The 22,734-nt window shown below is 45.6% G+C and overlaps 1 long non-coding RNA gene and 1 pseudogene across 2 annotated transcripts; both read left to right on the forward strand.

The window, feature by feature from the left end:
• Positions 1-3,772: 3,772 nt before the first annotated feature.
• Positions 3,773-4,792, forward strand: LOC117095897 (annotated as a pseudogene).
• A 7,910-nt stretch (positions 4,793-12,702) lies between these two features.
• On the forward strand, positions 12,703-22,733 carry LOC117095899. 2 transcript variants are annotated; one of them, XR_004442232.1, is made up of 3 exons: positions 12,703-13,160; positions 14,376-14,440; positions 22,635-22,733. It is a non-coding gene; the product is annotated as an uncharacterized LOC117095899 (long non-coding RNA). The 2 variants fall into 2 exon arrangements; XR_004442231.1 differs by lacking the exon at positions 22,635-22,733 and having other exon boundaries at positions 14,376-14,568.
• Position 22,734: the final 1 nt, after the last annotated feature.

Below are 22,734 nucleotides of genomic sequence, written 5' to 3' on the forward strand. Positions count from 1 at the left end.
GTTTGTTCATTCATTTTAAGTAGAGACAGGGTTTCACTATGTTTGCCAGACTGGTCTTGAACTCTTGACCTCAAGTGATCCGCCCACCTTGGCCTTGTCTTGTCTCTTTTTGTAAGTCTCTGTTCAAATGGAGTCTCATCCCAGTGGCCTTTTCTAACTACTCGACCCAAAACAGCAGCTTAGACCATCGGTATCTGTCGCTGACTCTACTTGATTCCTGCCCATTGTACTCTATGCTGACAGCGCTGTGTGTCTATTTTCTTTCTGCCTTCCATGGAAGGGAGCCTCGTGCTTGTAAGGGCTTTATCTTGATTTGCTTGGTGTGGTGTCCCTGTGCCTGTAGCAGTTCCCAATACAGAAAGGATGCACATCAACCGTTTCATGAATAACTATAGAAATTACTGGACTAACGTGTGTTTGGTTTTTTGTTAGTGTTTTTCGCTCAGAATGATTCCGTCCTGGGGCTTCTGAGCCTCCTCCCTGCCCCATGGTCTAGCCCTTTAAATACATTTGACAATCAAGTTCTATCTGTTCACCAGACATATTGGACATGTCCGAATCCCAGCAAGAGAAGCAGTTTGTTTTTACCCCTGAAGGCTTCCAGCTGTGTGCAAGCAGACTTCTAAAGGTGCCACATCATCTCCTTAGCAGATGTGTTCTGATATTTCTAAATCCACCTAACTGTAAGCTGAAAATCCTCCATTGTGTTAAAAAAATTTTTAATTTGTAACTATTTTTATTTCCAATGTGGTTAACATTTCACTCTACTTTTAAGCAATATTCTTTTGCACTAGATTTCTTTTTTATTTATTTATTTATTTTTATTATACTTTAAGTTCTAGGGTACATGTGCATAACGTGCAGGTTTGTTACATATGTATACTTATGCCATGTTGGTGTGCTGCACCCATCAACTCATCAGCACCCATCAATTCATCATTTATATCATGTATAACTCCCCAATGCAATCCCTCCGTCCTCCCCCCTCCCCCTGATAGGCCCCAGTGTGTGATGTTCCCCTTCCCGAGTCCAAGTGATCTCATTGTTCAGTTCCCACCTATGAGTGAGAACATGCGGTGTTTGGTTTTCTGTTCTTGTGATAGTTTGCTAAGAATGATGGTTTCCAGCTGCATCCATGTCCCTACAAAGGATGCAAACTCATCCTTTTTTATGGCTGCATAGTATTCCATGGTGTATATGTGCCACATTTTCTTAATCCAGTCTGTTACAGATGGACATTTGGATTGATTCCAAGTCTTTGCTATTGTGAATAGTGCCGCAATAAACATACGTGTGCATGTGTCCTTGTAGTAGAATAATTTATAATCCTTTGGGTATATATACCCAGTAGTGGGATGGCTGGGTCATATGGTACATCTAGTTCTAGATCCTTGAGGAATTGCCATACTGTTTTCCATAATGGTTGAACTAGTTTACAATCCCACCGACAGTGTAAAAGTGTTCCTATTTCTCCACATCCTCTCCAACACCTGTTGTTTCCTGACTTCTTAATGATTGCCATTCTAACTGGTGTGAGATGGTATCTCATTGTGGTTTTGATTTGCATTTCTCTGATGGCGAGTGATGATGAGCATTTTTTCATGTGGTCTGTAGGTAGTACCATTCAGGACATAGGCATGGGCAAGGGCTTCTTGTCTAAAACACCAAAAGCAACGGCAGCAAAAGCCAAAATTGACAAATTGGATCTAATTAAACTAAAGAGCTTCTGCACAGCAAAAGAAACTACCATCAGAGTGAACAGGCAACCTACAGAATGGGAGAAAATTTTTGCAACCTACTCATCTGACAAAGGGCTAATATCCAGAATCTACAAAGAACTCAAACAAATATACAAGAAAAAAAAAAACAACCCCATCAAAAAGTGGGGAAAGGATATGAACAGACATTTCTCAAAAGAAGACATTCATACAGCCAACATGCACTAGATTTCTAATTGAAAGTTGTGAAGAATTCATTGACATCCTAAACTTTTATTTTTATTTTTTGTTCTTTGTTTTTTTTACAAAAATTTTGATTTTTAAAAAATGATCTGTTCTTTTTTTTTCTTTCTTATACTTTAATTTCTGGGATACATGTGCAGAACATGCAGGTTTGTTACATAGGTATACACATGCCATCGTGGTTTGCTCCACCCATCAACCCATCATCTACATTAAGTATTTCTCCTAACGCTATCCCTCCCCTAGCCCCCCACCTCCCAACAGGCCCTGGTGTGTGATGTTCCCCTCCCTGTGCCCATGTGTTCTCATTGTTCAACTCCCACTGATGAGAGAGAACATGCAGTGTTTGGTTTTCTGTTCTTGTGTTAGGTTGTTGAGAATATGGTTTCTAGCTTCACCTATGTCCCTGCAAAGGACAGGAACTCATCGTTTTATATGGTGCATAGTATTCCATGGTGTATACACCACATTTTCTTTATCCAGTATATCACTGATGGGCATTTGGGTTGGTTCCAAGTCTTTGCTATTGTGAACAGTACTGCAATAAACATATGTGTGCATGTGTCTTTGTAGTAGAATGATTTATAATCCTTTGGGTATATACCCAGTAATGGGATTGCTGGGTCAAATGGTATTTCTGGTTCTAGATCCTAGAGGAATCACCACGCTGTCTTCCACAATGATTGAACTAATTTACACTCCCACCAACAGTGTAAAAGCATTCTTGTTTCTCCACATCCTCTCCAGCATCTGTTGTTTCCTGACTTTTTAATGAGCGCCATTCTAACTGGCATAACGCTATCCCTCCCCTAGGGAGGGGAGGTGAAATCTCATTGTGGTTTTGATTTGAATTTCTCTAATGACCAGTGATAATGAGAACTTTTTTTCATATGTTCATTGGCTGCATAAATGTCTTCTTTTGAGAAGTGTCTGTTCATATCCTTCACCCACTTTTTGATGAGGTTTTTTGGCTTTTTCTTCTAAATTTAAGTTTCTTGTAGAGTCTGGATATTAGCCCTTTATCAGACGGATAGATCGCAAAAATTTTCTCCCATTCTGTAGGTTACCTGTTCACTCTGATGAGAGTTTCTTTTGCTGTGCGGAAGCTCTTTAATTAGATCCCATTTGTCAGTTCTGGCTTTTGCTGCCATTGCTTTTGGTGTTTTAGTCAATGAAGTCTTTGCGCATGCTTATGTCCTGAATGGTGTTGCCTAGGTTTTATTCTAGGGTTTTCTTCTAGGGTTTTTTTTTTTTTTTTTTTTACGGAGTCTCGCTCTGTCACCCAAGCTGGAGTGCACTGGCCAGATCTCAGCTCACTGCAAGCTCCACCTCCCGGGTTCACGCCATTCTCCTGCCTCAGCCTCCCGAGTAGCTGGGACTACAGGCGCCCGCCTCGTCGCCCGGCTAGTTTTTTGTATTTTTTTTTAAGTAGAGACAGGGTTTCACCGTATTAGCCAGGATGGTCTCGATCTCCTGACCTCGTGATCCGCCCGTCTCGGCCTCCCAAAGGCTGGGATTACAGGGTTTGAGCCACCGGGCCCCCCGGGGGGGCCCCGGCTCTTCTAGGTTTTTTTTTTTTTTTTAAGGGTTTTTAGGTCTTATGTTTAACCCTTTCATCCATCTTGAGTTAATTTTGTATAAGGTGTAAGGAAGGGGTCCAGTTTCAGTTTTCTGCATATGGCTAGTCAGTTTTCCCAGCACCATTAAATAGGGAATCCTTTCCCCATTGCTTGTTTTTGTTAGGGTTGTCAGACATCCTAAACTTTTAAATTTAAGAATTTCCATATTTTTTCATCTTGCGAGGCTCCGCTTCTTCTACAAGTATGGAGAAGGCAAAAGGCAAGGACACCTCCACAGAGAAGTCGAGGGAAGAGGATCAGCAGGCTTCTAATCAACCAAACATGATTGCTTTGCCAGGAACATCAGCAAAGGGAACCAAAGAAAAAATGTGTCAAAGGCGATAAAGTGCTCTGCCCTGAGAAGAAGGCAGAGTACACTGACAACCCCGGACCTCAGAAGAAGATACCAGTTCCTCCATTATCCTCTAAACTGCCACCTGTTAATCTGATTAACCGGGACATCCTGTGGGCCTGATGCCAACACTTGAAGCTGAGCTCCAAAGGTCAGAAGTCGGATGCATATAAGCGCCTGTGTGCCTTTGCCTACCCGAATCAAAAGGATTTTCCTAGCACAGCAAAAGAGGCCAAAATCCGGAAATCATTGCAAAAAAAATTAAAGGTGGGAAAAAGGGAAACGTCCCTGCAAAGTTCTGAGACACACCCTCCTGAAGTGGCCCTTCCCCCTGCGGAGGGGCCGCCTGCCCTGGAAGATTCCACTGCCCTCCTTGACGGAGTTACTACAGTTGTGGTGACAACTTCTGCCCCAGAGGCTTTGCTGGCCTCCTGGGTGAGAATTTCAGCCAGGGCGAGGATGCCAGAGGCAGTGGAATCTCCACAAGAGGCCTGTGGTGTCAGGTGGTGTGTGGTCCATGGGAAAAGTCTCCCAGCAGTCACAGATGGTTGGGTTCACCTGCAGTTTCATGCTGGTCAAGCCTGGGTTCCAGAAAAGCAAGAAGGATAAAGTAGAAATCATTTAAATGGCTAACAGTGTAAGGAGGGTAATCAAGCATCCAGGTGTGGAAATAGCTGATTTACATATATAGTTTATGCCATGTGAAACGTTCATGATTTAATATTGGAGCCGGTGGGGAGAGAGATGGGCTATTAGTCCCCTCATCGTGGGGAGTGTCTCACAGGTATCACAGTTTGTTTTCACCTTCTGCCATATGGGGATTAATACCATCTTCTCCCCTTCCGGATATCAGGACGAGTATTACACGTTGTTGTACATTGTCTGCCATCCTGGGAGTAATATCCAACTCTCGGCCTTGGAATATTAAGATGAGTGTCACAGGGTGGATGTACACCCTCTTCCATAGTGAGAGTAATATCACCCTCTCCCCCTCCATGGATATTAGGAACAATGTCCCAGGCTGGGTGTTCGCCTCCTGCTGTATGGAATGTAATATCACCCTCTCCCTCCCAGGATGTTAATAACAATATCACAGGGCGGGTGAACACAGCCTGCGAATTATTATCATCCTCTCCCTCTCCGGATACTAGGAACAATATCACAGAAGAGCTGTACCCTCCCTGCGATATTGGGAGTAACAGCGTCGGCTTCTTCTGGGAATATTAGGTGCAATATTACCAGGTGGCTGACCATTCATTGCTATGTTGGGAGTCATGTCATCCTCTACCCCGCTGGATATTAGGATCAGCGTCACGGGGTGGGGGTACACCTACTGCAATATTAAAACTAAAATCACGCTCTCGGTCCCTGGATATTAGGAACTACATCACCGGCAGGTGTACACTCCCTGTGGTATTAGGAGTAATAATATGACCATTAAACATCAATGATCGATTTTAATAATTATCAATTTTACTAATAATTAATAGGATCCCATTATATGGATAATGATTTTAAATACATGATTATGCACGCTTAAAATTAATTATAAATTAATGTCCTTAACAATATTATTAGTCCCTTATACTAACTGTTATTTTCTTACCAGCATCACATTGTATTGATTTCAGTAACATTAATGGCTGATATCATTATTTTATTATTATAGTGATACTACTATTATTAGTACAAATCGTTAACATTTTAAACCAGTATGAATTTTTACTATCTTTCTTGTGATCATTAATATTGATAATTACTATTAATTTTATAGTTATTAATATTAATAATTAATAGACGTTCCTGATATCCACCAGGGAGAGGATGATACTGCTTTAAAGATCACAAAAAGTGTACACGGTCCCAGTGGTATTGTTTCGATTTCCGCGTGGGAGAGCAGGATATGACACCCAATATCGCAGGGAGTAGAAACACTCCTGCGATACTGTTCTTCATATTCAGGGAGGAAGAAGATGAGATGACTCCCAATACACACGGGTGTACACCCTCTGAGGGTGTACACACTGAGGGCCTACGCCCATCTGTGAAAGAGTTCATAATTACCGAAGGGGGAGATGATATGACTCACAATATCAGAAACAGGCTGGATCGTGGGGAATATACACCATGGAATACTATACAACCATAAAAAAGGATGACCTTGTGTCCTTTGTAGGGACATGGATGCAGCTGGAAACCATTATTCTCAGCAAACTATCGGAAGAACAGAAAACCAAACACCACATATTCTCACTCATAGGTGGGAATTGAAAAATGAGATCTCTTGGACTGGGGATGGGGAACATCACACTCTGGGGCCTATTATGGGGAGTGGGGAGGGATGGCTTTGGAAGTTATACCTGATGTAAGTGACGAGTTGATGGGTGCTGACGAGTTGATGGGTGCTGACGAGTTGATGGGTGCAGCACACTAACATGTCACTAATATACATACGTAACAAACCCGCCATTGTGCACATGTACCCTAGAAGTATAGTATATAATAAAAAAAATTAAAAAATGAAAAAAATAAGAAATAAAAGAAAACAATCATTCCAAGTCAAAAATGGGCCACACTTTTTACAGACACTTCTCTAAAGGTGACACACAGATGGCAATAAGCACATGGAAATGTGCTGGATATCAGAGTAATTAGGGATATACAGTTGAAAGCCAGGTGAAATAGCGTACACACACACACATCAAAACGTGCCCCTACCAAGTGCTGGTGAGAACGTAAAACACCTGGAACTCTCAGATACTGCTGGTGGAAATGTAAAATGATACAACAAGTTTGGAAAACAGTTTGAACATTTCTTTACAAATTACAAATATACCTTCCATATAACCTCATCATTTCCCTCCTAGATATTTCTGTAAAAGAAAAAATGATAGCACCTGGGCAGAGTGGCGCACGCCTGTAATCCCAGTGCTTTGGGAGACCAAGGCAGGAGGTCTGCTTGAGTCCAGAAATTTGAGAACAGCCTGGGCAACAGAAGGAGATCCTGCCTCTACAAAAAAATAAAATAAAATAAAAAACAAATAGCCAGGCATGGTGGCATGTGTCTGTAGTCCCAGTTACTAGGGAGGTGTAGGAAGACTGCTTGATCCTGGGAGGTCTGCTTGAGCCCAGGAGGTCAAGGCTGCAGTGAGCCATAATTACACCACTGCATTCTAGCCTGAGCAGCAGAGCAAGATCCTGTCTCAAAAGAAAGAAAGAAAGAAAGAAAGAAAAGAAAGAAAGAAAGAAAGAAAGAAAGAAAGAAAGAAAGAAAGAAAGAAAGAAGAAAGAGAGAGAGAAGGAAGGAAGGAAGGAGAAAGAAAGAAAGAAAAAAGAAAAGAGAAATGATAGTCTATTTCTACACAAATATTTGCACACTAATATTTATTGTAGCTTTATTTGTGACAACTAACACCTAGAAACGACCTAGATATCCACCAGCAAGCCAACGGCTAAACCAGTCAGGACGTATCAGTGCAATGGAGGACGGCTCAGCAATGAAAAGGCAGCTGCCGCTGATGCAGCCTGCATTGCTGAATCTTGAACACATCACGCTGAGCAAGAAGAGCTGGCAGCAGAACAGTGGGCACTGTATGATTCCATGATGCACAATTCAAGAAGATGCAGACACGTCTATGATGACAGGAAGCGCTCTTCCCGGCGAGGGACTTGCGGAAAGCGAGCGCAGGAGAACTCTGGGGTGACAGGAGCCTCGTTTTTCTGAATGTGGTCTAAGTCTCGCTGATGGGAGATAAGTCAGAACTTCTTACCGTGTAGGTTTTAAATATGTGCAGTTTACTGTGCACCAGTTATGCTGCAATAAAGCTCTAAGCCAGGACAAAAAGAATACTAATACAATAGCAAGAAACCAAACATTTTTTGTCCTATTTTGGGCTCAAAAATATACAATAATTTTTTTTTAGATTTGAAGGTAGATTCATGCCAAAATACTGAGCTCAGAGGTGGTTCCTCAAATGTCCATGTCCTAAAGGAGAGTGCATTCTTATAATAGGTTGGTTATGACTAATTTTAAATCCATATCGCATATCAGAAAGCACATTGCACTGAAAGTGATCAAAAGCCTTATGTCATGGGGACCTGTAAACATATACAGCTTTGGAAGAGAACATTTCTGGGAAAATATCCAAATCTATTCTTTGTGGGAATGATTCACTTTTAATCTTTTTTTTTTTTGTGACAAAGTCTTGCTCTTGTCCCCAGGCTGGAGTGCAATGGCACGACCTCACCTCACTGCAACCTCTGCCTCCTGGGTTCAAGCCATTCTCCTGCCTCAGCCTCCTGAGTGGCTGGGATTACAGGGCACACATCACCACGCCCAGCTAATGTTTGCATTTTTAGTAGTGATGGGGTTTCAGCTCGTTGGCCAAGCTGGGTCTGACTCCTGACCTCAGGTGATCCACCTGCCAAGGCCTCGCAAGTGGTGTGCAGTGTGACAGCATGAGCCACTGTGCCCAGCTCTTTTAATCTTTTAATCAGGAAATCAGCACGACCTTTGAGAGAAGCATTTTAGGCCGCTGGACTCATTTACAGGTTTTGTAGGCTCTGGGGCCATCGTGTGGTGAGGAGCAGGAGCACAGAGCACACACTGCCAGAGAAAGAAGGGGAGAAAGAAGTCACAGGCTGTCAGAGAGTACTGTTATGTAAACATTGGGCCTTTAAAAAAGTTTAGGTTACTTCGTAATCGATAATACAGAAGCGATTAAAGTGTTTCTCAAATTTGCATAAGGATCACCCAACAAGTCCTGTTTAAATGAAGTTTGTGGTTCAGCATTTCTTGGGGAGCCTTCATTCCTGCCTCTGTCATGCCCCATTCTGAATGCCCAGTGCAGATCGCAGGCCAGGCTCTGAGCAGCAGGGCTTAGAAGGTGAGGAAGAGAGACAGACACTAATTCCCAAGGGTTGAAGTTAGCATCTTGAGCTGAACCTCAAGCATCCTAGCATTGTGTCCCATGCATGCACAGTCCCAGCCTTTTGGATTGCAGTGAGACACGGGGTCCCCGTGAGCATGAGCTGAACCTCAAGCATCCTAGCATTGTGTCCCATGCATGCACAGTCCCAGCCTTTTGGATTGCAGTGAGACACGGGGTCCCTGTGAGCATGAGCTGAACCTCAAGCATCCTAGCATTGTGTCCCATGCATGCACAGTCCCAGCCTTTTGGATTGCAGTGAGATACGGGATCCCCGTGAGCATGAGGGCGGCTGAGGCTTCCACAGAAGCTGGGCTGGGTGGGGATTCTGGGCACTCCTCATTCGCATGGCAAGGAGCTTACCAGACTTTTTGAAATTAAAGAAGTCCAAAGTTAGCTAGGCAAGGATTTCTGTTTTTCTCAATATTAGAGTCATGGTAACATGTATCTAAAGCTTATTTATTTGAAATTGCTTTCAAGCCAGGCATGTTGGCTCATGTCTGTGATCCCAGCACTTTGGGAGGCTGAGGCAGGAGCACCATTTGAGCTCAGAAGTTTGAGACCAGCCTGGGCAACATAGTGAGACCTCGTCTCTACTAAAAATAAAAAACAACTAGCTAGGTATGGTGGTGCACACCTGTAGTCCCAGCTACTCAGGAGGCTGATGAAGGAGGATCTCATGAGCCCAGGAGAACGAGGATGCAGTGAGCTATAATTATGCCACTGCACTCCAGGCTGGGCAACAGAGTGAGATTCTGTCTCAAAAAAAAATTTTTTTTAAAGAATTATATATATATATATATGTGTGTGTGTGTGTGTGTGTGTGTGTGTGTGTGTGTGTATTTTGAGATGGAGTCTCACTCTATCACCCAGGCTACATTACAGTGGTGCAATCTCAGCTTACTGCAACCTCTGCCTCCCAAGTTCAAGCAATTCTCCTCCCTCAGCCTCCAAAGTAGCTAGGATTATAGGCACCCGCCATCGTGCCTGGGTCATTTCTGTATTTTTAGTAGAGATGGGTTTTCACCATGTTGGACAGGCTGGTCTCAAACTCCTGACTTCAGGTGATCTGCCCACCTTGGCCTCCCAAACGGCGGGGATGACAGGTGTCAGCCACCGTGCCCGGCCTCTATATGTATATATTTTCTAAATTCCAAATTTGTCCAGCTAGCTAGGGAATGCAGCAAAAGAAAGATGTCTAGAGCCCCATTTGTTCCAATACGATAAACATGGAAAGGACACACATTTCAGCTAACACTGATTGAAGACGCCCCATGTTTGAGGCAGGATATAGGGGCAATGGGGTCCCTACATAACGTTGTGCAACGAAACACAGCCCCCATCCTCAAAAAGGTTGGCATCGTGATGGGATAACATCTATTCGAAATGCCTGGGGGATGAATCTGGCATTTCCCTTATGAGCACAGTGCCACGTCCACCCTGCTGTTTGTCTTACAAATGGACCATTTGGGATCTGGTCCCAGCCTAAAGAAGTAATGAGGCCGGGCACGGTGGCTCACGCCTGTAATCCCAGCACTTTGGGAGGCCGAGGTGGGCGGATCATGAGGTCAGGAGATGGAGACCATCCTGGCTAACACAGTGAAACCCTGACTCTACTAAAAATGCAAAAAAATTAGCCAGGCGCGGTGGCGGGCACCTGTAGTCCCAGCTACTCGGGAGGCTGAGGCAGTAGAATGGCATGAACCAGGGAGGTGGAGCTTGCAGTAGGCAGAGATTGAGCCACTGCACTCCAGCCTGGGCGATAAAGCCAGCTCATCCAAAAAAAAAAAAAAAAAGTAGGCCGGGCGCGTGGCTCAAGCCTGTAATCCCAGCACTTTGGGAGGCCGAGACGGGCGGATCACGAGGTCAGGAGATGGAGACCATCCTGGCTAACACGGTGAAACCCGTCTCTACTAAAAAATACAAAAAACTAGCGGGCGAGGTGGCGCCTGTAGTCCAGCTACTCGGGAGGCTGAGGCAGGAGAATGGCGGAAACTGGGAGGCGGAGCTTGCAGTGAGCTGAGATCTGGCCACTGCACTCCAGCCTGGGTGATAGAGCGAGACTCCGTCTCAAAAAAAAAAAAAAAGTAAAAGAAGTAATGAAGTAACAAGGAGGCATCTTCCTCACAACAAAGAAAGGTGGGAGGAAGGGAGGGACTGGGAGAGAGAGAGCTAGAGAGACAGAGAGAAAACAGATGGATCTTTTCCCCAATCAGTAAGAAACTTTCAAAATATTTTAATACCTTCTTTTAAATATGATTCAAACTATGTTTTTTAAAACTATGAATCACACAAAGAAATGAATCTAATTTGACCCACACACAGACTGAAATCAGCTTCACAAAGCGGTTGTTACTCTTACTAAATGTGACACATTCAGGTATTTTTTGTTCTATTTCATTACATTAAACAAAAAAGTGCTGGTCACTGCCTACCAAGAGGTTCACACAGCTCACTGACTAACTCAGGGGTACTTGTCACTCCCGGACACTTGGTCCCCAGCCCACCCGGCTCTCCTCTATTGGAAGCAAGCTGCCTGAGGCTCTTTTAAGTGTTCTCCTTTCTCCTCCAGGAATTGGAATCTGCCCAGCTGAGCCCCAGATGCTGGAGGGGTCCCGGGGGTCAGTCAGCCCTGCGCCACCCTCCGGTTCCTCTTCTGGCCATACAAGGAAGTCCAGTGCGGGGATGACTAAGCAGCTGACCTGGGGGGAGAGCAGCCCTGGAGTGGAGGCAGGACTGGCCCCTCCTGCCAGCTATCAGCCCCTGTGGGTTGGTCTTGTGGTGAAAAGTCCCAGGCCTCCCACCAGGGAGCACCTGACCGCTCTGCTCCCTGAGAGGAGTGAAGTGAGCCTCAAGGTCTGCCGGTAGAGGCACAGCCTTGCACTGACATCAGGCCCTAAGCTCTAGTTCCACACAGAGATAGCAGGTCTGTCCTGGCCTCCCATGGGCTCCCAGGGGCAGGGAGATCTGGCCTGACCTTACCAGCAACGCCTGCCTCAGTGGAGAAACCCCAGCTTCCCAGCATCAGGACACACTCTCTCTCACACCCTCCGTAGTTCCCACTGACCTCACCGCAAAGTCCACAGTAGAAACTCAGAGTCCTACTGAGGAGACACCTGCCCAGCTGTCAGCCTGCTTCCTCCACCTGCTCCCCCCACCTGCTTCCTCCACCTGCTCCCCCCACCTGCTTCCTCCACCTGCTTCTTCCACCTGCTCCCCCCACCTGCTCTATCTCCTGCTGTCTACACTGTTCCCCCACCTGCTGTCTCACCAGCTTCCTCCACCTGCTCCACCATGCTCTCTCACATGCTTCTCCACCTGATCCCCACCTGCTCTATCTCTGCTGTCTACACCTGTTCCACCACCTGCTGTCTCACCAGCTTCCTCCACCTGCTCCCCCCACCTGCTCTATCTCCTGCTGTCTACACCTGTTTCCCACCTGCTGTCCCACCAGCTTCCTCCACCTGCTCCCCCACCTGCTCATCACCTGCTTCATCCACCTGCTCCCCCACCACTGCTCTATCACCTGCTGTCTACACTCGTTCCCCCCACCTGCTCGCTCACCTGCTGTCTACACCTGTTCCCCCCACCTGCTCACTCACCTGCTTCCTCAACCTGCTCCCCCACCTGCTCTATCACTGCGTCTACACTCATTCCCCACCTGCTCGCTTACTGCTGTCTACACCTGTCCCCCCACCTGCTCTATCACCTGCTTCTCCACCTGCTCCCTCACCTGCTCTCTCACCTGCTGTCTACACCTGCTCCCCCCACCTGCTCTCTCACCTGCTGTCTACACTGCTCCCCCCACCTGCTGTCTCACCTGCTTCCCACCTGCTCCCAACCTGCTTTCTCATCTGCTTCCTCCACCTGTTCCCCCAACCTGCTCTCTCACCTACTGTCTACACCTGTTCTTTGCTCTGGCTGCCCCCACCCATCCAGCTCCCCCACACCCTTCTTGGACACTGCCTGGCACTTCCCAGCTCCCTCACACAACGCTGCCGCCCCCACTCACGTCCTGCTTTCTTGATGGTCTTCCCAGAGGAGGTCCCACCTTCCCAGCCCCTACCTGTTCCTCAGGTCACCATTTCCTGGAACCACCTTCCATCCCCCAGAACTCAGCTGGGCCCTGCAGACATGTACATGCTACCAGGTGATGTGGCCACTCCTCCTGCAAAGCTTTTCCAGGTGTCTCTGTTTTTCTTGTTCTTCAGAATGATAAAAGTTCCCAGATCCCAGGGACTTTTAGGCTGCTCCCACCACAGAGCTGGCCAGCGTCCTTTGAGGCAGAGAAATGCTAGGGGTAAGTCCATGAGGCGGGGCCTGTCTCCCGGGCTGGGAGCCTAGAGTCACTGAACCAGGAAGCCAGCCCAGTGCCCAGGGCTTCACTTTCCTGCTGCGTGTTCAGTTTTGAAAGAGAGGAATACTAATGAAGTTTGCTTAACCTCCTAAGTGAGTGTGTGTGTGCATGTGAATATATGCACGTACACACACACACACACACATACTCACACACACACACACAACACTAGCCCCTGTAAACAAGGTTGCAGGTTCCAGAGAAGATGGCTCCCTCATCCTACAGAGAATTAAGACAAATCCTCATGAAGCAACGAGCAGAAGTCAGGGGAAAATCATTAACGCTGAGTGAGAATCTCAGGAATTCATAAACATGATCTGAAATTAGCCATCTCCAGGGAAGGGTTCCAGAAGCCTATTTTGTAGGAAGAAATTTGAGGATCCACTGCCAATAAAATTAGAATCATTCCTGGAATGTTGCCAGGATATAGCTTACAAGATAGAAAAACAAGCTCAAATCATAGGAGTGTATTTAAACAAAAGAAAGAAAGAAAGAAAAGAATAGAACAGTCAGAAGATGGTCATGTTCTAAAAGAACTGCAGGAATAAGGGAATCAAAAACAATATGCTCCAAAACCCTTTAGAGAAGGTATGCTCGGGCTCCAGACAGTTGGCCTGGTTCTTTGGACAAAAGTGGTGAATTGGTCCTCTCTCCCTCTCTCTCTTCCTCCCTCTCTCTCTCCCCTCTTTCTCCCTCTCTCTGTCCTTCCCTCTATCCCTCTATCCATCCCTTTCTCTCTCTCTCCCTCTGTCTCTCCCTCCCTCCCTTTCTCCCTCTCTATCTTCCCCTTCCCCCCCTCTCTCTCGCGCGCGCTCTCTCTCTCTCTCCCCTCACTCTCCCCCCACCTCTGTCTCCCTGCCTGCTTCTCTGTCCCCTCCCTACTTCCCATACACATCATGGTAGAAACGCTCCTTAGGATCATCCCACATCCTCTGTGGCCATCCACACCTGCCAACCTGCCCTCTGATCTGTATACTGTCCTGGTTTATTCTGCCCACCTGAAAAAGCTCAGTCATGCAGGCAGAAGATGCTGCTGTTCTATTTCCATGAGGTCAATCGCCTAGAAATTAAGGGGAAAACCCATTCACCAAAAAAAGGGACTTTATGGAGAATCTTAGCATTTAGTTCTGTTATCCTCCTTTTTTTTCTTTTGTTTAGGGTCTGGGTCCTGGGAAGCTCTGGGATGAACATGACTCCTGAGCACGGACGCCGCCCTGACAGAGGTTCGTGCGTGTTTGGCTTCATCCTCGGAACTTGACACTCACACTTGACTCACCCACTTTATGTGTCTTTTTTTTTTTTTTGGCCTGACTTTTAAAAAACCAATCTGAGAATAAAGTTTAAAAAGAGAGTTTCTGAATCCTTAACTGAGGTCAAAATCTTAGAGTGAAAGCCAAAGAAGCAGTGTCCAAGAAGCCAGGGGAATGGTGGCGTCCCTGAACCCGGAATCAGTCAGCAGTGGGGAGAAAATAAGGGCTTCTATGTGCGGCTCCCTGATGAGCACTTGGAAAGCAAATGCATTTCAGCCCAGAAGAAGGTCAAGTGAGGAAATGACCTAAAGGGGGGGGTTTTCCTTGCCCAGCCTGAGACTGGGCTGGAGGCCCCAGGCAGGGGAGGGAGGGCCAGGCTCCATCAGGCTCTCACCACAGAAAATGATGATGGACCAGGAAGCTGCAGAGTGAGTCGGCCTTCCTGCTCTCTCTGCAGAGGCCTGGACCCCCTCACTCCCTCTTCTTATTTAGTCTGGCTACTGTTGGCATATTAAAGTTGGTGATCATTTTGAACATGAGTGCTAAACTGAATTTTGTTAGTTCTAATAATTTATCAGAGCATTTTAATATTTCTAGGAAACAGAAGTATTACATTATCCTCAGAATAATTTTGTCTTTTTGTTAATAATAATAGTCCTTCAGTTGCCCTGCCTTCCCACTGGGTGTGAGTGCATCTCTGCTAATGTGGGGCATGAGAACGGATGCCAGAGGCAGAGCAAGCAGCTCAGAGGCCATAGCAGCTATTCATTTTATTTATTTATTATTTATTTATTTATTTATTTTGAGATGGAGTCTCACTCTGTTGTCCAGGCTGGAGTGCAATGGAGCAATCTCAGCTCACTGCAATTTCCACCTCCTGGGTTCAAGCGATTCTCCTGACTCAGCTTCCAGAGTAGCTGGGATTACAGGCACCCACCACTATGCCAGGCTAATTTTTTGTACTTTTAGTAGAGACGGAGTTTCACCAAGTTGGCAAGGTTGGTCTTGAAGCCCTGGCCTCGGGTGATTCACCCACCTTGGCCTCCTAAAGTGCTAAGATTACAGGCATGAGCCACCGTGCCTGGCCCATTGTGGCATCTTAATCAGAGAGCGAAGAAGGCCTGGACCCAGCATGAAGATGAGGAAAAGGGGGAAGAGCAGCTCTCTCATCTATGGTGTTGCCAGGCGCTTTCAACATAAGGGACACTAAATAGCTTTCCCAACAAAAACAACTGAGATGTTGGGTAAAACCTGCAAAAATGCATCTTTGTAAGTGCATTACTGGGCTGGCCTTGAAGGATGGAATCCACAGCAGTCAATAAAGAATTGGCGGGAACCAAAGTGGAATTTTTTTTCTGTTTGGATGGTGGCACAGAGGATGGGGCATCAGAAACAAAACTGGATGTCTCTCCAAAATGAGGTCAGAAATCTGACATCTTAGACTTCAAATATAAGCCCACCTCAGAGCAGGAGCAGCAAGGAGAGCACCTGTCCCTGCATTGGTGCTGGGTGGAGGGAAAACCACTGACCCTGAGAACCGATGAGAAACAGTCCTCCAGGAGTTCATGCTGGAAGACCTGGAGAGCATGGGTCAAATCGACGTGGCACCAGGCGGCTGCTAACTTCACCTCTACCCCATGTGAGTGAATGTCTTTGCTGAAACAATGCAACCTTGTCCTCAAAATATCTCCCCACATAAAATTCCAAGGAAGATAAGTCCACATGCAAAAAGTTACAAAATATAAGTAAACAAAGTACTGTGGATACATCCAATAATTCAAGAAACAAATTCAGCAGAGCCACAAAAATCCAAAAGGAGGAAAAGATCAACTGCTGACAAAGTATCCACTGCTGTTGCTCCTGTTAAGAAACTGTATTTCGGCCGGGCGCGTGGCTCAAGCCTGTAATCCCAGCACTTTGGGAGGCCGAGACGGCTAGACACGAGTCAGGAGATCGAGCCATCCTGGCTAACACGTGTCTCTACTAAAACTACAAAAAAAAAAAGGGCGAGGTGGCGGCGCCTGTAGTCCAGCTACCTGGGAGGCTGAGCAGGAGAATGCATGAACCCCGGAGCAGGGCTTGCAGTGAGCTGAGATACGGCCACTGACTCCAGCCTGGGCGATAGAGCTAGACTCCGTTCAAAAAAAAAAAAAAAAAAAGAAACTGACTTCATAAAAAGCTAGACACGCCCTTCTGCGGCCTCACAACTTGCTTCCAGGCATGTCTGCCCCAGAAATGCCCTTGCACTGTCTTCTCCAAGAGACATACAGGGCAAGAATATTTAGGCAGTGACTGTAGAAATAGAAAACACCTAAAAGCCATCCAAATACACCTCTACCAAAGAAAAAAGCTGCCATAGTCACATTGTGGAATATGATACAGCTGTGAAAATGAACTGCACTTAGAAGCATCAACAATGAAAAATTATAGTGAACAAAGGAAATTACTGAAAAATACACTGCTATTCCATGTACAGTTCACAAACCATAACATATGACATTGCTTAATAATATACACAGAAATGATAAACCTTATGAAAAGCAAGACAAACATTAACACATTAGTCCTATGTCTGGGTGAAGAAGGGAGACCCAGGTGATCAAGGAAGGGCATACTGTAGCCTTTCAAGACACTCGATGCTAATGGATGATGACATCAGTGCAATTATTAATCTATCGGATTATGCATTCAGTTTTGTTTATTTTTTTGTTTTTGAGGTGGAGTTTTGCTCATGTAGCTCAGGCTAGACTGTAATGGCACAATCTCGACTCACTGCAACTTCTGTCTCCTGGGTTCAAACAACTCTCCCACCTCAGCCTCCCTAGTAGCTGGGATCACAGGTGCCTGCCATGATGCTTAGCTAACTTTCTGTATAGTTTTAGTAGAGACGGGTTTCACCATGTTGGCCAGGCTGGTCTTGAACACCTGACCTCAAATGATTCACCCACATCAGCCTCTGAAAGTGCTGGGATTACAGACATGAGCCACCGTGCCCACCCAAATTTTATAGACTCTTATGTGTCATATATTTCATAATAAAACATAAAAAATAAAATATTTACTGTAGTTTGTAAATGAAAGAGCAATAAAAAATGTTGCAAACTTTTAAACATCAAACCTGTTGTATAGCTCATAGTGCCTCGTATTAAGCTGTGGTAAGTTCCAAGTTGCATTTCATTGTCATTTTCTAAAAGCTAGGTAAACAAATGAAAAACAGAATTCAGTTTTAAAACAAGATATTAAGATAATGTTACTGGTTGAAGGTGTCCGATTCTTGGAGCCTTGAACCAAGAACTGGACACAACGCAAAAACGGAGCAAGGAAAGAATGAAGCAGCAAAGCAGAGACTGATGCAAAATGAAAGCACACTCCACAGGGTGGGAGCGCCTGAGCACAGGGAGCCTGTTACTGAAGTTTCTGGGGTTCAGATCCCCTCTAGAGCTTTGCATTGGTTACTTGGTGTGCACCCTATGTAAATGAAGAGGATGAAGTCAAATGACAAAGTCATGGACTCGGTGGATACCCTGTGTAAATGGAGAGGATATTTCCTGTCATAGCCCAAGAGTTTCCATTTGATTTAGTTCTCCAAAGTCAGGGTGAATCGGCCTTATGTTCCTGCCTCCAGACCCCTTTCTCCTGCCTCCGTGGAATGGATGGCAGGACATGGAAAAGGGTTGTGTCCAAATGACATGTCCCAGGGCACTGGCAGCTGAGGACAAGAGGGAACCAGTTGGTGCCACTGAGGAGCGCTCACCCTTGTCTCCACACCGCACAGAACAAAGTGAGTGTCCTTGTCTTGAACTCTTTGAAGTGAGTATCTCGCCTCAGGGCTTTCATGTAACCCCTTTTTGGAGAGGCTCCTTCTCTCTCCTTTTGCAGCCACAAGGCAGCAGGGATTGCCCCCCTCATGCTGAAGTTCTTCTAAAAACAAAACAAAACAAAAAAGAGAGAATAAAATAATAGAATTAACGTAATAAATAATAAAATAAAGAAAATGAAACTTTTTTTTTTTACAAAAGCAGCTCTGGAATTTCATGTATTGGCATTAAAAGCAGAGAATGGGCCTATAGGCCTGGCAGGGTGGCTCACTCCTGTAATCCCAGCACTTTGGGAGACCGAGGAGGGTGGATCATGAGGCCAGGAGATCGAGACCATCCTGGCTAACACGGTGAAACCCCATCTCTGCTAAAAATATCAAAAATTAGCCGGCCATGGTGGCGGAAGCCTGTAGTCCCAGCTACTAGGGAGGCTGAGGCAGGAGAATGGCGTGAACCCGGGAGGCAGAGCTTGCAGTGAGCTGAGATCCCGTCACTGTACCCCAGCCTGGGGGACAGAGCCACACTCTGTCTAAAAGAAAAAAAAAAGAAAAGAAAATGAGTCTATAGAGCTCAATTCAATGGCAAAAAATTAAGGAAAGAATAAAAAGACTCTGCTAATAATGGTGACATGAGCTGCTCATACTGTCATTTTTTCTGGGACCTAATATTGGGGAGGAGGTGGGACCACCTGCCACCAGGCTCCAGGTGATTTTCAGGCTGTTCCCCCAAATCACTGCAGCCTTTTCCCTGCTGGTCCCTTGATCCTGCTGCTGTGCCAGGCGTCCTGTGTGGCAGGAGGCACCTCGGCAGCTTCCAGTGGGATAGGCCTGCAGCATTCTGAGCCTGAATGCCGTGATCACTAGGAAGTGAGGAGACACAAGCAGGAAGGGTTCAGGGATGGAGCGGCCGCTTCTCAGGGATCAGTCTCAGGCCCGAGCTGGGAAGAATCCCCTTTCAGGACAATGGCTCCAGGCTGAGGTCAATGCTGTTTCTGTGCATTATGATGACTGACCTGCATCCACAGGGAAGTGTATCGGGCTCCTTTTTTCCAGGCAAAGTTGGGAACACCTTGAAATGAGCACTGGTGGATTTCAATTCCAGCCTTCCAGAAGCCACTCCAAATGGAAATTGAGCTAAGGGATGTAGCTGGAGTAAGTAAACAACTTTAGGTCCTGAACAACAATTTTCAGATACAATATAGTGTGCAGGGAAAAATAAAGCCTCGGGACCCCAATTCACAGCCAAAAAGGAAAAAAACATTAAGCTGGAAGCTGAATCATGCAAGAAACTGCCTTTCCTCTTGTTCCTAAGCAGATAGCTACAGATAAAGGGTTACATATCTCCACAGGATGCTACTCTATGTTCATCTTATCTTATGTAAAGGACTGCTTTACCGCATGTGAGATGAAGACAAAACTGACTATTCCCCACCTGCTCTCTTTCTCTTGCAACCTGAGGAACACCACAGGCTCCCTCTTTCCCCTCCAGCCCACTCTTTTCCTCCAGCCCTCCCTTTTGCTCCAGCTCACCCTTCCCTCCAGCCCGCCCTTCCCCTCCAGCCCACCCTTCCTCTTCAGCCCACCTACCCCTCCAGCCACCCTTCCCTCCAGCCCACCCTTCCTCTTCAGCCCACCCTTCCCCTTTAACTACTGAAGCCCTCAAAATCTGGGAGGAAGGCACAGACCACAGACTGTTTCTGTGATTCCGTGTTTTTTTCTTCCAAGCATGGCCTTAACCTTGGCAGAATTAACTTTTAAATGGATTGAGATCAGTCTCAGGCACCTTTTGGTTTACAATCGCATGCCTCAGCCATCGCACAGCTCTCTGGCCTTTGTCCTTTTACCAAAGGAGGAGAGTGGATTCCATGTTCCTAAAATCCTTCAGCTCTCCATAGGTTTCTGGGAGGATACAATTACCTAAGAGATTAGAGAGAGCATCATAAAATGTAAGTAGATGGTGTGTGGCAGTTAGGGTTAAGTTTGGCTGCATAAAACAGAAGACTCAAGCCAACAGAGGCTCAGACATATAAAGGTCTGTCTTTTCACATGAAAGGAATCTGAAGGCTTTCAATCCTCCCCTGTTCACTGGATCTGTGATCTTATCAGAGAGCCCAGCTTCTCCTATCATTTCCTCAGGCACTTTGACTGAAGGTGGTTGTATCTTCTAGATCACCTCATGCCCAAGAGAGCAACTTGTTCGCAATCACAGCTGCATTCAAAGCAGCAGGGAAAAGAAAATTTTAAAAAGCCATACTCAGTAGTTTGGCTCCTTTTAAGGAGTCCTTTTGGACGTCCTGCTCAACAATTCTACTTATATCACATGGGCCAGACCCACATTGCCACATGGGTGCACAAAGACAGCTGGGGAATGAAGCATTTAGTGTGGAGCCTTGGTCACAAGAGGAGGAGGAAATGGACGTTGAACCAACTGTTTCTGTCACATGGCATGTTAGTTGAGCTTGGAAGGATGAGTGGGTTATTCACAGACAGGCTTGGAGAGAGACACAAGCAAGGATGGTGTGTGGAAGAAGCACGCCGGAAATTCACAGGATAAAAAGAGTCTCCTCCTCACTGCAGATTCTTCTCGCTAAAAACTCAAGGGCTTCTGAATTATTTCCGTATTATTTCTTTCTGAATTTAGAAGATTTACAATTCAATTATATGTAATGCTAAGACATCCTCTTCTTGGGGATTGTTTAAAAAACAAGTCTGTTTGGGTTTGGAAAGAGAAACTTAAGACCTACTTGGAGGGGGAGGGAATTTCAAGATTCCTGGAACACAATGCTGGAAGGAATTCAGGCAAAATATTCTATGGTCTTCTGACTGTTCTCTGGTGCCTGTTGTGAAGTCTAAAAGCTGTGATGCTCCCCAGGAATGGCTATGTTCTGAAAGCTTTTCCAGGAAAGTGCCTTGAGCTGGGCTACATTGTTAGCTCTCTGGTTCATAGAAAGAGCCTTCTCAAAGTCCAGAGGGCACTTAGATAAGACAGACTACATGGCCTCAAGGTTTTCTCCGTGGTTTTCTCCAGACATCTCTGAGGCATCAGAAGCAAGGGTCCATAACTCAGTGTAACAGAAATTTTAAAATGAATCAAATATTTGGATGGAAGGAGAAACCTTCAAAATTATGCCTATATTTAGCATTTATCTTCCACAAAGCAAAACAAAGCTATAAACTTCTCACTGCAACTATGAGGGAAGAGGATCCTAAAACATTTTGTCTTAGCCTGTTTTCTGCTTCTCTTAGCAGAGTGCCTGAGACTGGGTAATTTACTAAAACAGAGATTCACTTCTCACAGTCCTTGAATTGGAAGTACAAGGTTAAGGGTGGTGGGCATCTGGCAAGGACCTTTGTGCTGTGTCATCACACAGGAAGGGGAAGGGCAAGAGAGCATGAAGGAGTAAGAGGGGTCAAACTCACTTTTGTGACAGACCAACTCTTGTGATAAGGAACCCACTCCCCAATAACAACATTAGTCCACTCACGAGGGTGAAAACGCATGACCTGATCACCCTTAAAGATCCCTCCCTTCAGCACTACTGCATGGGGGATTCAGTTTCCAAACTTGAAATTTGGGGGACACTTTCAAACCATAGTAAGAAAGAAATGGCAAAAATAAATTACTTATACAGTGTTTATCACTAATAATAAGGTATGCACAAAACGCATTTATAGTCTATATTCACTATAAGATATTGTGCTCTATTTTCATGTTAATTCATGTAAGAAATAAAAAACAAAGAGAAAGATTTTTGAGAGAGGTATTAAGAAACAGCACCATAACCTTAGTAAAACTGAGAAACTGTAGAAGTAATTGTTTTAAAAACCTTTTTTATTGGGGTGTTTGAAGTCAGTGGTGACATTTCAAGAAGGAGTTGTCATTGGGAAAGCAGATTTCAGGAGGCTTTAGTAAGAGTGCATGAGAAGATGGGGAAGGAAGGAGGACAGGTGACTTAGAAAGATTCTGTGGTGGCGACTGGAAGTGCTGAAATAGAATGGTGACTTCAGGGAGAAGCAATTCAAGGAATGTTGTGCTTTTGCTTCTCTCTTTCCGTCCCTCTCCCCATCTCTCTTTCCATCTCTCTCTGCTCTCACGTGTCTGTCTCTGTTTCCCCTCTGTGTCTCTCTCCTGGTTGCTCTGTCTCTTTCTGTCTCTTTTTAAGACTCTGTGTGTGTCTCTGTTTCTCTCTTCCCCTCATCTCTTTCTCCATCTTTCTATGTCTCTCTGGGTCCCTGCTTCTCTGGCTTTTTCTGTCTCTCTCTCTCTGTCTCTCTCCCTCTCTCTCTCTCTCTCTCTCTGTGTGTGTGTCTCACTCTCTTGGTTTCTCACTCTCACTCTCCATCTCGCAGCTCTCTTTGGTTTCACTATGCAAGCTGACTCTCCCCACCTGATGATCCAGTGGGATTAGCAGGAACCGAGGACTACGGCCACCACCCGCATCCTATGCCA

Source organism: Trachypithecus francoisi, unplaced genomic scaffold (assembly GCF_009764315.1).
Source record: "Trachypithecus francoisi isolate TF-2019V2 unplaced genomic scaffold, Tfra_2.0 Lachesis_group14, whole genome shotgun sequence".
Taxonomy (NCBI): domain Eukaryota; kingdom Metazoa; phylum Chordata; class Mammalia; order Primates; family Cercopithecidae; genus Trachypithecus; species Trachypithecus francoisi.